Raw genomic sequence first — 16696 nt, forward strand, 5'->3', positions numbered from 1 at the left:
TTTCGAAACCATTACAAAATAAAGCAAATAACACCTATTTGCTTATATTAAATCGCGAAAAATAACACCGATTTCAGGGATAAAATAAAACGAAAACTTCACGTCCCTAACTAAGGTAATAACTAATCTTATTAACGTCGTCTTTTACACTGCCACTTTTGGGTCTTGTGATATTATTTTGACCAAACTCGCAAATGCTTTATTTATAAACAACTTTTGGAACAGATTTGAATATCATTTTACGGTACTTAATGGACTAAGAGAATGCATATTAAACAAACAAGAATTTTAGGAATGAACAAAGAAAAAAAAAAAAAGAGATGATGATTCAAAAGATTATCTTGGCGATAATTAGTTTTTGCATCAGGGGCCACAAAATCTTTGAATGGCCCCTAAATCGAGTTTTCGTAATTTTTACGGAATAAGCACATCTACACTATATGTAGTTCTCCAGATATAAGGCCTACAAGAAAGTTTTTGATCAAAATATATTGGATCTTGGATCACGGGCTACAAAATCTTTGAACGGCCCCTAAATCAAATTTTAGTGTCTTCTACAGAATAAGCACATCATATTGAGTTGAGTTGAGTTGATTTTAGTTTAGCGTCCCTTTCAGCAGCGAGGCTATATGAGACGTGGACCTACTGATTAACGTGGAATCCGAACCACATGAGCTCCCGCCGGGAATCGAACCCGGGTCGCACATCATATTGAGTTAAGTGATAGTTTGGGTTTGGCTACACTGTATGTAGTTCTCCACATACACAAAGCCTACACGAAAATTTTCGTTGAAATATACTGGATCTTTTGATCATAATATTGATCTTGAACTCAGTTGGTTCTTAAATGAGTTGCATATCAATATCTTATCATTTTACACTATTTTTCAAAATAACAAAATGTACAGTCATGTTCAAAAAATGTTGACTACCCACTTTGTTTTCAAAGGCCATATTCCGGTAACCGCTCGCACCGTATTGAAATGCTCTGGATCTAAGTTCTAAAATTTTATTAGCGTTTAACGTAAAATAATAATATCAAATAAAAAACATGTTCAAACATAGGACATGTAGTAATTACTAGTTCTTATTAAGTTGAATAAATTATATAGGTCAGTGTAAAAACTCACGCGTAGTTTCGGAGAAAAATCAACAAAAACGAATGTTTGTAAACCTTAAAATTGGTGCTGCAGAGAACCAAGCTACGAATTCCTCTGAAGCTGATAATGAACTACATCATTACTGAGTTCGTCAGCATCACACTGGTAAGGTAACAGTACGCACTGTGCTTAATGAGATACAGATCAAATTTTAAAATAACTCTTACACTTTAATTAATTGTCTAAATTCAGACAAAATATTGGCAAGCTCAGGAAATGTTATGATCAATTTCATAACAGGTGACTGCAATTCCTTAAAAAAACTTTCACTTCCTAGCTTTCGGCTCTTCCCTCGATCCTTGGTCACGGAGATTGAAAACAAGAGACAGAATACTTAAAGATTTTTTTTTCATTCTTTTTCCTGTTATTTAACCTCCGTGATTAAGACTCCAGGGCAGAGATTGAAAGCTACGAAGTGCAAGTTATTTTCAGGCATTGCAGTTACGTGTAAGTACAACAAATGCCCAAAGTTGACAGATATATCAGTTGATAAATGAGAAGCTAAAAAGAAAAAATAAATAAAAATAATAAAAATATAAAAACTTGAGGTGTTAAGTACCTAGAATTCAATAACACACAAGGAATGAAAAAGTGCCTGGCTGGCCCGGGACTCAGGCCCAGGACCTCCGGGATGTCGTGCCGATGCATTAACCACTACGCCGTCCAGTCTGAACCCAGAATAGCTACTCACTCTCGATGTCAGTGCTCTTCACTCAGACCACGTGACTTGCACCACAAACTCCTGCTGTTCTTGGACAATCCAGGGTCCATATATTGAGAACACCTTTTGACGATTGTAATTTCATATAAATTAATAAAAGCACGATTTTTTCACACCAGATCCTCAGTAGGTGCGAATTCAATAACATACAAAGAGTGAGAAACCAAATGACTGGACTGTGACTCGAACCCACGATCTCTGGCATACCTTGCCGAAACGGACTGAATGTTCTGGGAAGCAGAGTTGAGTTGATTTTAGTTTAGCGTCCCTTTCAGCAGCGAGGCTACATGAGACGTGGACCTACTGATTAACGTGGAATCCGAACCACATGAGCTCCCGCCGGGAATCGAACCCGGATCTCCCACGCCAAAGGCGCGTACGCTAACCGCTTAGCCACGAGGGAGCTCTTCTGGGAAGCAGAATGGGTGGCGTAGTGGTTAATGCATCGGCATGGTATGGTGGAGGTCCCGGGTTCGAGTCGCAGTCCAGTCAGTCATTTTTGTGTGTTATTGAATTCGCACCTAGAGAGGATCTTCTGTATAAAAGAAAAAAATGGTTGTTTCTTCCCGTTTCTAGAATTAGTTTTGAGAAAAGCAATTTTTTATACCTAAAAAGCATGCCGTTTGTTGTCAATATTGATTGAGAGTTTTTATTCTGCTAGATTTATTTATTTGTGCCCTGCATATGTAAAAAATATAGTTACCAAACAGATTGTATCTATTGTATTTTGTGTTTCTCTGAAAGTAATACAGATACTCCTAACAATGACACACTCCTAACAATCACACAGAGACTCCTAAGAATCACATACATACTCCTAACAATCACACAAATACCCCTAACAATCACACACATACTCTTAACAATGATACAAATATTCTAAACACTTTACTAACATTCTACATCTAAAGATTTTACGTAGTCTAAGTTAATCAACATTTCTTTGATTTAATTCTGAGAGTGCAGAACTGTTCAGAGTACCTCGTTTTTTCTTTCTTTTTTTTTAAACAAAAGTGTACATAGTATGTCTGTTGCTTTCGAATGTCGTCTTTCCAATATCAAAAAATGAATGAAATTAAATGAAAAACTGAAAACAAATTAAATCTTTAAGTTTTACGTTCCATGGTTATGCCGCCTAGGGTAAAGGTTACGATGATGATGAGAAATGAATGAAATGGTGGAATGAAGAAAGTGGAAGAAACCGGAGAACCCCGAGGAAACCTACGCACACGGTGTTTGTCCACCACAAATTTCAACTTGGCGTGAGCTGGGATCGAGCTAGGGACCCCATGCACCAGAAGTGAACGCTCTATCACTGAGCCACCGTGCCTCCTTTTAATTTCAAAGTTATTACCGATTCTTCATACCTACATAAGTGTGGAGGTATCTCAGCGAATACTGTTGCAGAATTGCTCGAGAACTTAAATTTGGCAGCATCGCCCCAGCGTATCTAACATTTTGCCCGTCCATTATCTAAGGCCATAAAAGGTAAGTCTGTGCAAAATTATCGAGATTATAATTACTCTTTCAATGTTACAAGAATACGTCACAATTTCTTCACTCTTGTTTCTCAATGTTGATTATTTTCCTAACTTTGAAGGTCTGAAACCATAGTTTAACTGTTTAAATAACTAGAAATAGGGAAAAGTTAAATTATCGAACATTTTATTAATATTTTCTAAAGTAATTATTATCCCAAATAATTAACATTTTGAAATAATTACCCTCGAATAGTAAAAATGTACTAACAGTACAAAACAATTATTAAGATAAACTCTGGGGAAGACAGTAGAGAGAATCACGCGAAATATTTTCAAGTATGGGATATGGATAGCCACAATTAAAATCACCGTTACCCGTGAAGATGTTAACAGATTGACTCCATTATCGAACTCTACCGAGATAATAAAGAAACAAAAGTACATATCTTTTTGTTATAGGCAACCTTAATTTCTTTGTTACTGTGCAAGTTGCATAGAAGCTAGGGAATATTTATATTTTAAATGGGATATCGATAGTCAGCATTATTCATCATTACCCATTAAGATGTTATTAACGGAATCCTCGAGATAATCGCTCTATATAACAACTGCTTCGCAATGCTGTAACGGGTTTCAACTAAAAACCTGAACAAGTTTGCTGAAACACGAAAACACCCATGAACTGCTAAGAAAAATTAATGTGAGGAAATAAAACATGATATGTGAGCAGAGATGCAAAAAAGCCGGCTTTTTTGAATCAATGGGTTTTTTCACATAAAATGCGGCTTTTTTGAAAAAAAAAAACGAGAATTTTGGAAATTTTGGCTTTTTTTCATTAACATGATTTTTCCATCTAAATAGCTTTCTTATAGTATATCCTATAGTTAGATAAGAATTCCATGACCTAAATGCCATATTTCGCTCTAAAATTCACCCTCAAGATGGATGGAGCACATATTTAACGAATTAAAACTAACATGAAGAATGTAGTATTTGAGGGCAATTTTAGAGGCTATTTAACTGTATTTTGTACAATTCTACCATACACACACACACACACACCACGAACTAGGAAATCCGTACTGTGTCAAGCATTTTGGTGCGGAACATGTATCAAAATGATCCGTATATGTAATTCTGCAACATGGAAGAACAAAAGACAAACGGGAAGTGGACGAAATGTAAACAACATGACAAAGGAAAATAAATTGAAGAAACTGTTTCAGAACACGGATGACGTGAGCAGGAATGACGATGCATGCAAAACCAATTGCACCCAACAATACATCTTGTAAACCTAGAAATCAATCGGTATCAAAACCAGAAAGGAGCAAAAAAATTGCATCCTATACGGAAGATCAAAAGACCCGCGCCAAGTGAGCTTTGTTGTGGACAAACATCGTGGATTCTCCCGTTTCCTCCCAACTTCTTCATTCTACCATTTCATTCATTTCTCATTATCAGAGTCTCTTTTAGCCTAGCCGGCATAACCGTGAGACGTAAAACTTAAAGGTTGTCACTGAGGTGACAAGCAGCAATTTCCCACCAAGTTGCTCAGTCCACGGAGTTGGCTGCCATAATTTTTGAATCACAACCGAATGAATACAAATCAATTTCCAGGACAATGGATCTCGAAGTTCTTTTGTACTACTGGTCTACTACAGATGTATGGTGCAAGATATAAATAACATTTGGAAATCCGATTCTCCACTAAGCTACTAATGGGATGTTGCCTAAAAAATACCAGATCGTCACGTTAAATCTATCATTCACGTTTCAGTATTTGGTTTCTGTGCAAGTTTGCTATTATAAGCTTTTTTCCAACCCTGAAACTCATTCTCAGAATTCTTTTTCTAATTAGCGAATACGTACTGTTTCTTTATACTAGCATTTGTATGAATATTTAGGTGAAGTTCTGTAGGTGACAAACCTAACGAGGTTGACTGGACTGGTTGAGTAACATGACTATTTGCGGTGCATATGCCGAAAAATCTGTGTGTTTTTCCTCACAAAATACACGAAACAATCGTGAAATGTTCGAATGCTAACGTTTCACAAGGCTCGATTTCGAGGACAATGCTTGACTTCAACACCACACTTAGCCATAGCTTCCTTGAACTTCTTACAAGTAAATTGTGCACCGCTGTCAATAACTACTGAAGGAACTAACGCTAAATGCATTAAATAATTTTACAGACATTTGATTATATAAGTACTCCTGGCACCTTGTAGATAATATGTCTGTAGAAATGCGTATAAACATCAAGGACGGTTAACAGAAACTTTTCCCCCTTTAGGTCATCGAGGCGGACGTCCATATAAATCACATGATTTCAACTCGTTCTTCTGCACTGCTGCGGCTGATCTTATAGGAAAGACAATGGGTATCTTGTGCAATTTTGTCCTACATACTTGGCAGTCCCTTATGTGATTACGTATATCTTTATGCATGAAAGGCCAATGAAATCCTTAGAAATTAACGACAAGCATTTGTCCCTGCCAAAATTACCCATTTCATTATGATACTTCTTTAGTATGCTGGGAAGGTACTTCATTGGCACGCAAATGAACGAACGATTTGGAAAATGAAAATAGCAAATCTGCAATATCCTGTTCCCTATTTGATACAAATCTTTCCGTTTTCTAGTACTAGGGGGGAAAATAAAATCAGAACTGTTATTTTGTCTATCGTCATTAGAATTCCTTTCTAGATAAGAAACAACTAAAGAAAAAATGAAAGGAAATATTTGTTTAACGTCCCACGATCATGCCTCTTAGGCTACGGGAGACGATCATTGAAGCAAGTGAATGATGATGGAAAAATTGACGGAATCAGAAAGTGGGAGGAAACGAGAGTACCCCGAGAAAACCCACGAGCACTATGTTGTCCACCACAAACTTGTTTGGCACGGGATGGAACCAGGGACCCCATGCACCACAGGTAAGCTCTACCACTGAGCCACCGTGACCCTCTTCACAAATAACCAAAGAGAACTGTGTACCTAACTGTTGTTGTTTCGCGAATTCCTCTACTGAAATATCCGCCACATCGGTATGCAAAGTCTGCAGTGCGTGTGTACACAAAATTTTGTGTTCAGGTAACGGGAAAGCATGCGTCAGGGCATCTGGAATTTAGCTTTGTGACCCAGAAATAAATTCTATCTTGTAGTCAAAGCATTGTAACTGCAAAGTCCAGTGTACCAATCAATTACTCCAATGGCATATCTTCTGCAGATAAATGTGACTGTTATGAACGAATCTAATGACAAATGATTAACCTTCTAAATATGTTTCCCATTTGTCTACAGAATGGACTACAATGAAAAACTACCGGTTCCCAGATTGTCTAGCAAGATTAACAATCAAATAGCGTTCAGCTTATGTATTCTATTACACGCTTTTCCTCGCCATCATATTGATGAAGGACAGCTGTAATTGCCCGTGGTTTTGCACCAGATTGTACATAGAAAACTAGCAAAGTCAGGAAAGAACAACATCATGTCCTTGGTAACTTCCTTCTTCAGAGTTGAACGCGCACGATCATGTTCATGTGCCCATTACCACTTGCGTCAGGCTTTCAGTAACAGAAACAATGATGCAGTAATGGTCGAAAAAATTGTCAATGAACCTTCGATGCCAGGAAAAAATACCTAAAATATGTCCGAGTTCTTTCACGTTTGCACAGGATGGCAAATTGGTAATGGGCTCCATACTTTGTGGGTCTTTGCGAAAATCCTTTGCTGAAATTAAAAATCCCCCCCAAAATTTGTTTCTGCTCCCCCCCCCCCCAGCAAGAAAATAAAAATTAGAAAAAGTGAACATTTCAACAAGTCTCATCCCTGAAACTTTTATTCCTTCCAATAGCGTATTTAAGTTACGTAAATACTCTACAGCATCTACGCATTTCACAAAGTAAATGTTTCAAGAATAACTGCAACGCATGATTTAGTTTAAGGAATTGGAACAATAAATGGTGCCTGTATCTTTTATTTTATTTTATTTTTTAATCTGACTTAATTTTTTGAGCTGCTTCATATGTTCTGTGGGCAGCTAAAAAATATTCAATGCCTCTTCTATGAAATATAGCAGATTTTCCTGACTGTCGGCATATTTTGAAGCAGTTCTCTGATCATTTCACTTTCCTTGACTTTCAAGGTCAATGTGAACCATGTAATACGAGCAACACTACACTCTCATCTTCCTTTTTTTTCCTTTCTTTCTTTTCTAATACATGTTTTAAATCGGAAAATCTCGTTTTTATCCACACTGTTCCACCACCAAATAATAAACAGAAAAAGGAAAGAGAGGGAAAGATTTACCTTTTTCGCAAGCAGTCAACTATCAATCACAAGGAAACTTTCTAACGTCTGTTCCACTTTCCTATGCAATTGAAATTTTAGGCCCAAAATGGGACTAGTTCCTTCCCTTGGAGTTTATCACTTAAATTCAAAAGTTGAAAATGGCACCTGCAACAACATAATAACTTTATTTATTTTCTTACTTATACACACAAACAGAAGAAAATCTCGTTATACATACATATCCTAACTATACCTAGGTATATAAGACTACATGAGCTCAACTCATAGCACACCTCATGGCACTCATAGCACTTTTTTATACTACCAAGTTGAACATGCACACCACATGTAAAATATTCTACCATTTTACAAACAGTGAAAATTTTAAAATTACGTAGGCACGTAGGCACAAGCGAAGATGATTCAAATTAACAAAAAATTGGTTACTTTGCAATATATTCTCCCGTGGGAAAACTAAATGTTCTCAAAACGTATCGGAACAAGCTACTTTTGTCCTCAGTAGCAAGGTAACATTAAAAAAAAGGAAAAATGGATGAGAGAAATATGGTAGTGAAAAAGGAATGCATACGACCAGATACATATAATGTAAAAGATAGGTACTAAAAACCAACGAGCAGAACACAGTGGCTGAAAGAAGAATGAGCTGAGTTCAAAGAAGCGCGGTGTCTATGCTACGTCACTATTGCCAGATCCAAAATATGCACCAAGGGTAGGTACCCAGATTTTATCAATACTACCAAAATCCAGATTTACAGCTGGTTTATATTTATGAATAAAGAATGATTCTTTAATCTCTTTTTTTTTTTCTTTTTCTTCCTTGAACTTATCACATTAACCTGTTTCATATCGTATGTTGTTTTAGGTGAAGTGACAATCCCGACATACTCTCCTCTTGTAACTCTTTTGATTGTCTAATGTGTTCTTTAATTCGAGTCTTAATATATTACGTTCGGTTTGACCTATACATAAAGCGTCACATCCAAACTGAGCCTGGTAAATACCCGACCTATTTAGTGAATCAACAAAATAACCTTTAAAGCCGGTGAGATGCTTTTCTAAGGAGTATATTGGAAGCAAATATATTATGCTTTGCAAGAATACGTCGGATTTTTGTCGATACTAGTGGAAAGTAAGAAATTAGTACCCAAGATTTCGTTTCTTTGGGAACAGTTGTTCCTAAAGAAACATTTTTTCACTGTGGAAATTAGCTTGTTTACGTCTGGGAACTAAGATCGTATCTCTTCAGAAATTCTGTGAAGGTCATGACCGATGTATGTTACATGTGTCACTTTTGGACACAATGCCTTTAAAACTTGCCCACCTGCCAATGTATAGAAAGCTGCATCTGTGAGAAGTATAAGGAACTTACCTACCCTTTCACTACCTGGCCACAAAACACTTCAATATCAATATCTATATATATACACCCTCCCACCCACCCACACACACACACACATACATACATACATACATACATATACATATATATATATATATATATATATATATATATATAGATATATATATAGATATATATATATAGATATATATATATATATATATATATATATATATATATATATATATATATATATATATATATAGATAGATAGATATATATATACATTCATAAGGCATAAAATATGACACACAGGTAAATACTTTTATCCTGAATTGCACGTAACATATTTAAATTTTTCTGTACATACTTACTGTTATTTTGTTCGTTACAGAGCTCAGTTACGTAATAAATGCGGAACCGGACACCATTTGCAGAAACATGTACTAAAACCAGAAGAGAACCTGGAAGATGGATCGGGCGTGATGGTCCCATAAACTGGCCTCCGCGATTACCGGACTTAAAACCACTGGATTTGTTCCTTTGGGGTAATGTCGAGGACTAGGTTTACCCAACACAATCGAACGACATCGCAGAATTACCGAAGTCATAATATCCATTCGACACGCAATGGTGAGCAACACATGGGTGGAATTGTCATATCGTCTGGATATCCTTCTGGCAACGAAAGGATCACACGTAGAAATATATAAATTGTATAAGCAAAAACTTGAATATGTTACATGCAATTCACAATAAAAAGTGTTTGCCTATGTGTCATATTTGATGCCTTATGAATATTTGTAATCACGGAAAGAATTCTGGAACACCCTGCACATATATAGTTTTACCACCAAGTTTGAAGAACTTTTCCTAATACTGAAATAGACAAATCCATCAGGACCTTTTTGAGTTGAGTTGATTTTGGGTTTAATGTCCCGTTCAGCAGCGAGGCTATATGGGACGTGGATCTACTGATTAACGTGGAATCCGAACTACATGAGCTCCCGCCAGGAATCGAACCCGAGTCTCCCACGCCAAAGGCGCGTACGCTAACCGCTTAACCACGGAGGAGCTCCATCAGGACCTTTTTCTAACTTGAAAAATAGAACTAAATTATATATTTATTTTCAAATTGGTTTAAGTTAATTATTGCTACACAGGACTACAGCTGGGCCGACTTCTCATTCCTTAGAATATGCTTTTGCTGGAAGGTCCAAATATAACGTGTATGCAGTGGCGTATTTAGGGGGGGGCTTTCTGGCTTAAGCCCCCCCCCGAAATCTTACTATAGTAAAGTATATGAAATATCTTTCAGAATTTTCACATTTTCAGGCAAAGTCCCCCCCCCCCGCGTAACAATATCGTAAATACGCCACTGCGTGTATGTAATATTGAACTGATCTTATTCTACATCCAAATAAACGACGTGCCGCACGTCGACCTATACTCTCAGACGAATAAACCTATACTTTAAGAAAAAAAATGATAAAGCTAGATTGTTTTCATAAGAAAACGAAGTGTAAGACAAAATCTTTAGGCCACATGAATCATTTATCCGCTAAACAACTATAGTTGTATTAAGAAATGTAAAAATTTCTGTCGAATTACGACTTTTTTCTTTCTTTTTTGTTAGGGAAGTGAGAGGGATCCGTATCCGGTGGACCACTTCCAACGATGCATTCCTGGTTCCAAACACATATGATTCAATCATTCTTTCTCTCATCACGGACGAGTCTGGCAATATTTGAGTTGTTGGTTTTCTCCAGTTCTTTGCATAGTATCAAGTGAGGCGAACCTGGTTCATTTGAATCTACTTTCTCAATAACATTTCCTATATATCCACCGCATGAATCGGAAGTTTCATCAACTGCTAAATATATTGGAAAATCACCCGTGTCTTCTCGGGTCTTCTGTAAAAGCCTATAAAGGAAACGTTTAAAAGTCAGTTAATAAAGAAGCCGTTTCAACTAAAAATTACTCATAGCAAATCAAAATTCTGAGCAAAATCATTAGCTGCAATGCTCTCCTCCTTCATGGAGCATTTTTAGTTGTAGACTAATTTCATGTAGTAAAATTTTCGGTACTACTTCCGAGACCTTCAAAATAAAATACAAAAAAAAAGTATTACGTTCCACACACATGTCATTCACCATTTTTCCTGAAAGTATGCCATTCTAGATCACTTTTATTTATTTAGTTTTTATTTTTTTAACTAAACAAACGAAAGAAACGAACAAAACTGTTACGTGAAATTTCTGGTGAGATAAAAGATTTCAAATATCAATTACATGAATTATTCGGACCATGAGGCAAAGTCCCATACGTGCAAGGTTGTGAGCAGGGAAATATATGATTTACCTAGAGTGGTTCTTCCCGAGCAAGCAGAAGTGCATTGTTTGCTTGGTTTTCATTAACATTTACTTATCAATTTAATATCGCTGGTAACGGAGTCTGTAACTAACGTATAAGTAACTATTAATTTTATTCAAATATCGTTAGAAATATTGAGTAATAAAATGTGACGGATGGGTACCATATTGATTGTTTACATTTTGCTGCTCTTACGCAAACATGTACCGGATGATTTGTGCATGAGGAGAGATTTTCATTATAAAATGTTAAGTAGTTTGTTGCAATATAAAGTGAAATACAAAGAATTAGTTAGTATGGGCAAAAATTTTAAATGTTAAAGGGTAATTCTAGTTGTCAAATGTAATAATGTAGCCTCACTAAATGCAAATTTTAATTTGTGATTGAACTAATTACTTGGAGTGGCCTTGTGGTATGTATGTATAGTAACGGAATGAGCTTTATGCATTAACTAGCAGCGTTCACCCCGCTTCGCTGCGGTCACCCCGGAACGCAATAAACTTTGTTACTTAGATAATTTTTACTTTTTCGCTTTCAATTTGGAGTAAATGTTAAAATTATAGCGCCTGTCATTTATGTTAACCCGCCGAGTCACATGGTCATGCGGGTTGCATATAAATACGTTTATTTTTACCTATGATGAACTAATAACAAAGGATTTGTACGTATGGACACTTGAATGGTCAATTATCTCAAGACACTGGTAATTAAAAATTAAAGTGATATGATAAAAACCATCTAGGGTCCAAATCCTAATAACCCCCCAAAAATGAAAGAAATTGGTTCAGCCGTATTAGCGTGATGAGTTCACAAAGGATTTGTGCGTTCTCTTTTATATATACTAGCAGCGTTCACCCCGCTTCGCTGCGGTCACCCCGGAACGCAATAAACTTTGTTACTTAGATAATTTTTACTTTTTCGCTTTCAAATTGCAAGCGCCTGTCATTTATGTTAACCCGCCGAGTCACGTGGTCATGCGGGTTGCATATACATACGTTTATTTTTACCTATGATGAACTATGGAGACTTGAATGGTCCATTATCTCAAGACACTGGTAATTAAAAATTAAAGTGATATGATAAAAACCATCTAGGGTCCAAATCCTAACAACCCCCCAAAAATGAAAGAAATCGGTTCAGCCGTATTAGCGTGATGAGTTCACAAAGGATTTGTACGTTCTCTTTTATATATATAGATGGTAAGCATGTTAATAGTACAGGAATATTCTCGAAAAGCTATTTACATACGAGAAGTAGGCGGATGCTCTTAGCAATTAGTTTAGCAGGAGCGCAGCAGAGGGGCCAGAGCAGAAGCGAGGGTATGCATTTCTAGGGAGCAGGCGCGTCAGTGATGGTGAGTGTATGCATAAGCGAGGTCGTTTACAACGGCTCACTATAAGTCACAGTACCAGCTCCGGAGCCATCGATGGATTTGGGGGAGATACTACGTGCCATCGCATAGAGTAACGTAGAATAGACATTTGTAAAGTAACATAGATTAAAGAAGAAAATTAGCATACAGTAAGGGTACCATCAACGAATAGCACATGTTGAAATAGAGTAGTATAGAACGATTAAGAAGTAACAGAGTCCAGTAAAGTTGCATAGTAAACTATAGAACAAGATAGGGTAGAAAAGCAAATAATGGAAAAGTGTAGATTAGCGTAGAATAAAGTGCAGTAGCGTAAATTAGAATAGGCTGCCAAACAAGAGAACACATATTCATGAAGTATGAAATTCTTTTAGCAGGAAATGCACTATTACTGCCTTAGAATGTGTTTCTTAAGAGAGAAGTTGCATTAATGGATGAAGATCGACTTTAGAAGGGCTGGGCATAATTACAGCGTGTGACATACGGCACAAAAACTACAATACATAAAACACGATTTAACATTAAAACACAAAACAACTTGTGCTAGGTGGCCACTAGAAAGCACGAATGCTATATGACCAAGTCGGGACAGGAGCGCCGCAGGGGAGCCCGAGCGGCAAAGACGGGTTGCGTCCGTAGGGAACAGGCGCATTAGTGACGGTGGGTATGTGCGTTCACGAATATTTACTTCCAATATTATCTTCTGCATGCGTGGAGATTCCATATCCTTGTATTATGTGTATTATTGGTTCATTCTTATTTAGGGAGAGGGGTAACATGGTACATCATTGGTTGTCAACATGTCATGTTACCATTCTTTCATTAATAAGATACCTATAATACATATAACACAAGGATATGGGATCTCCACGTGCTCCAGAATAACCACACCTGCGTTGTAAAGTATTACCATGAGCAGCTGCCTCTATAGCCCACTCATAAGGGAGGCTCTGACATGAACACGTCTTTTTTACTAATTATGTTTACTTAATGGAATGAAATTGGCTGCCTGCGTCCAATTTTGTTTACTTCATGCAGATGCATTAATACTAGCAACGGCATTTGTGTACAACTTGAGACTTACAATTAGAACTTACCTCAACAAATTTCGTCCAGATAATTTTCCTTCAGACTCAACTCATCGGAGATTCTTCTTTGGCAATACTTGGAGAGGAAATCTCTAAATTGAGAATTCTTCTTCGCTTTTTGCTTGGTAAATGGTGCCTTTAAAGTCTGATGACTAAAAGTGATCTTTTGCTTGATTCTTATGTGTGTATCTGTTTTAATATGTTGAGCTATTTGAAACTCCTTTCCACACGCCACCTGGAATTAAGAAAGAAATAAACACTTATAGCAATTATATTGACAGCTATTTATAATGCATATTGTTGAGATCTTTAAGTACGAAGCTTCTACAAGAAGTAGTCTAGTCCTTGCGGCAACATGTGTTTGTGTGTCGCATGTTGTTTGAACATTCCTGACGACCGAAGGATGGACAAGAAAGACGCTTCCGTCTCTTTAGTAACCGAATAAGTGAGTTTCGTTTCACAGTCCAAAACTACAGTAAATTTCCAAACTATATAAATTTTAAACTAAACCCGGAAATAATAGTAGATTTACAACTTTTGGTTGTAATAAAGGAATAAGGTCAGAGATAAAACTTATTCTTGGGACGATAAATCGATATCAAAAAGCCATTTCCCGATATCTCTTTCCGTTTTTGATCCATGCAAACAATATTGAAACCAGAGGTAGCAGTAAATTTCTACCACATCCAGTTTAATAAAGAGATAGGTGTGGAGACGATATATTATCTTGAAACGCTGAATCGATTCCCGGAAAACACTTGTCGCTAGGTATTACAGCTTTTGATTTATGGCTATGAATGCCGAAACCAGAAGAGATCCATTTTTAACACTCCCAGTTTAGATAGGAACTTGTCGGAGGTGATGGAACCTATTCTTGGGAAAACAGCTTGTCGATATTTCATACCGTTTTTGCTTAATACTTGTTTACAGACGGATGGATATAGCCGTCTATAATACTTCCGATACTTATGCATAGCATAGGCTGGACGGACATAGCCGTTCTATAAGACTTCCGATACTTATGAATAGCATAGTTCGGAAGTCGAATAACTATGAATTGGTAGTATTTGCAGTGTGCGAATTAACCGCTATCGCCAGAGAAGGGGGGGGGGGATAAGTCCTAACTTTTAGCATTTTTTAGTATTAGACTTCCAATCTGTGCTACACATAAGAAGCGTTAGTCGAACTCTTTAGTATGATCCGAAAAACGACTACTGTTAGTATGTCGCTAGAAACGACTCTACATAGAGTCCAATAAGTTTAAACACAGTACATAATGTTTATATACAGGGTGTTAAATAAATGTTTCAGAATATTTTGGGAACAGATTCCTCACATCAAAACACAAAAAAAAAAGTTAATATGGATCTGTGCTCAAAAGTGGATATTTTCGGAGTTCTAGAGCGTCGAAAACGTGAAATAAGTGAAATTTAAAAGTTCATAGCTCCACTGTTTCGTAACTTTAAAATAAAGAGAGATTTGTTGCTAATTTGAATAATGATTATAGGGTATTGCTTATTGTTTATCCTCGGTAGAAAGACAATACTATTTTAGATGCATTTTGATTATTATTGAAACATGTTATATAGAGAAGAAGGTTACAAACCAATAAATATAGAAATTATAAATTTTAACAATTTACGCCTGTCATGGATAGTTTGATGGTATAGGCTGAGGTCCATACAGGCTAGATTCCAATTTTAGTGGCCGACTATGTTGTTTTCACTGACTGTCAAAATCACTGACCAAATAACTGACCCTTTGTTTACGATTTGTTTAGTTTAAATACCCTGTTTTTGGCTTTTCACCTGTATAAGTTCCTTACTTTGTATTTTGACATTTTACTTTTATTTTTAGATTTCACTTCCTTGAAAGTGCGTTTACGGAACCTCAGCCTGTTTGTTTCTTTTATTTTTCATTTTAAAAGTTTTTAATATACATTGATGAGTTGAACTTACATTACACCACTACTATGGGACCTATCGTAGTCGGGTCAAGATCATACCAGGCATCACTGAGGAACTGGTATGTAAACTATCTAAATATCGATGTTGAAGAATGTTCCAGTACTTGCATATCAATTTTTAGAGAGGTGGGTGAAGAGTGATCAAGTACTCCCAAACAGCCTTTCTAAAAAATGATTGTGCAAGTATCGGAGGCAAGTACAAAGAGAGGCTACGAACCTAACTCAAAAACCATCCCGACAAAAGGAACACTTTCTCTGTGTATGTGTGTGTGTGAAGAAAGAACAGCCTCTGCGTTGTTTTTCTGAGCTTAATTGTTGAATTTTCCGCTGTGGTAAAGCTCCCATTTCGCTAAACTTGACAAATAATATAATAAAATATAAAGTTTGTCCAACAATGAGCGGGGAATTCAAAGAAAAGCAGTAAACTCTAAAGTTTCCCTATAGCCTCTCTCCGAAATTAAACGCATAGATCTATTATTTCCAATTCGAAGTCATTTTCGCTTCTAGTTTAGTAGTGACGGAGTTCTTGTTCTTTGTAGTCGAGGAAGCGCATTTTGTTTTGAAGTGCGAGAGTCTCATAGGGACAGGGCCCCTTCCTCTCATAGAAACAGTAATCTTTTGTCAGCGTAGATCTTCAAGAATTATTGGTCTCGGTTATTCTTTCCATCATTGTGAAAAATGGCGAAAAACAGTGACGGTGTTCGATATAGTACTTTTAAGAACTGGAAAATCTATTTGGATCCACGTGGTGTTTGGTTAAACTGTGAATTACGAGGAGAAAATGTGAAATTGGTGTAGTGTGATCTGTGTCCCAAGAATTAAAACTTTCTTCGTGGAATCCGTAATTTTAACTCTTCCTTTATTAACGGCATTA

At 36.6% G+C, this 16696-nt stretch overlaps 1 long non-coding RNA gene across 2 annotated transcripts in view; it reads right to left on the bottom strand.

The window, feature by feature from the left end:
* Positions 1-16696, bottom strand: part of LOC145673832 (uncharacterized) — a 164481-nt gene that overhangs the window by 118178 nt on the left and 29607 nt on the right. For both annotated transcript variants that reach the window (XR_014128827.1, XR_014128826.1), the window contains exons 2-3: positions 13866-14091; positions 7682-7828 (exon numbers count right to left, since the gene is read on the bottom strand). This is a non-coding gene — a long non-coding RNA (uncharacterized LOC145673832). The remainder of the gene's footprint in view (positions 1-7681; positions 7829-13865; positions 14092-16696) is intronic.

This window comes from Thermobia domestica, chromosome 17, assembly GCF_964235325.1.
Source record: "Thermobia domestica chromosome 17, izTheDome1.hap1.1, whole genome shotgun sequence".
Taxonomy (NCBI): Eukaryota; Metazoa; Arthropoda; class Insecta; order Zygentoma; family Lepismatidae; genus Thermobia; species Thermobia domestica.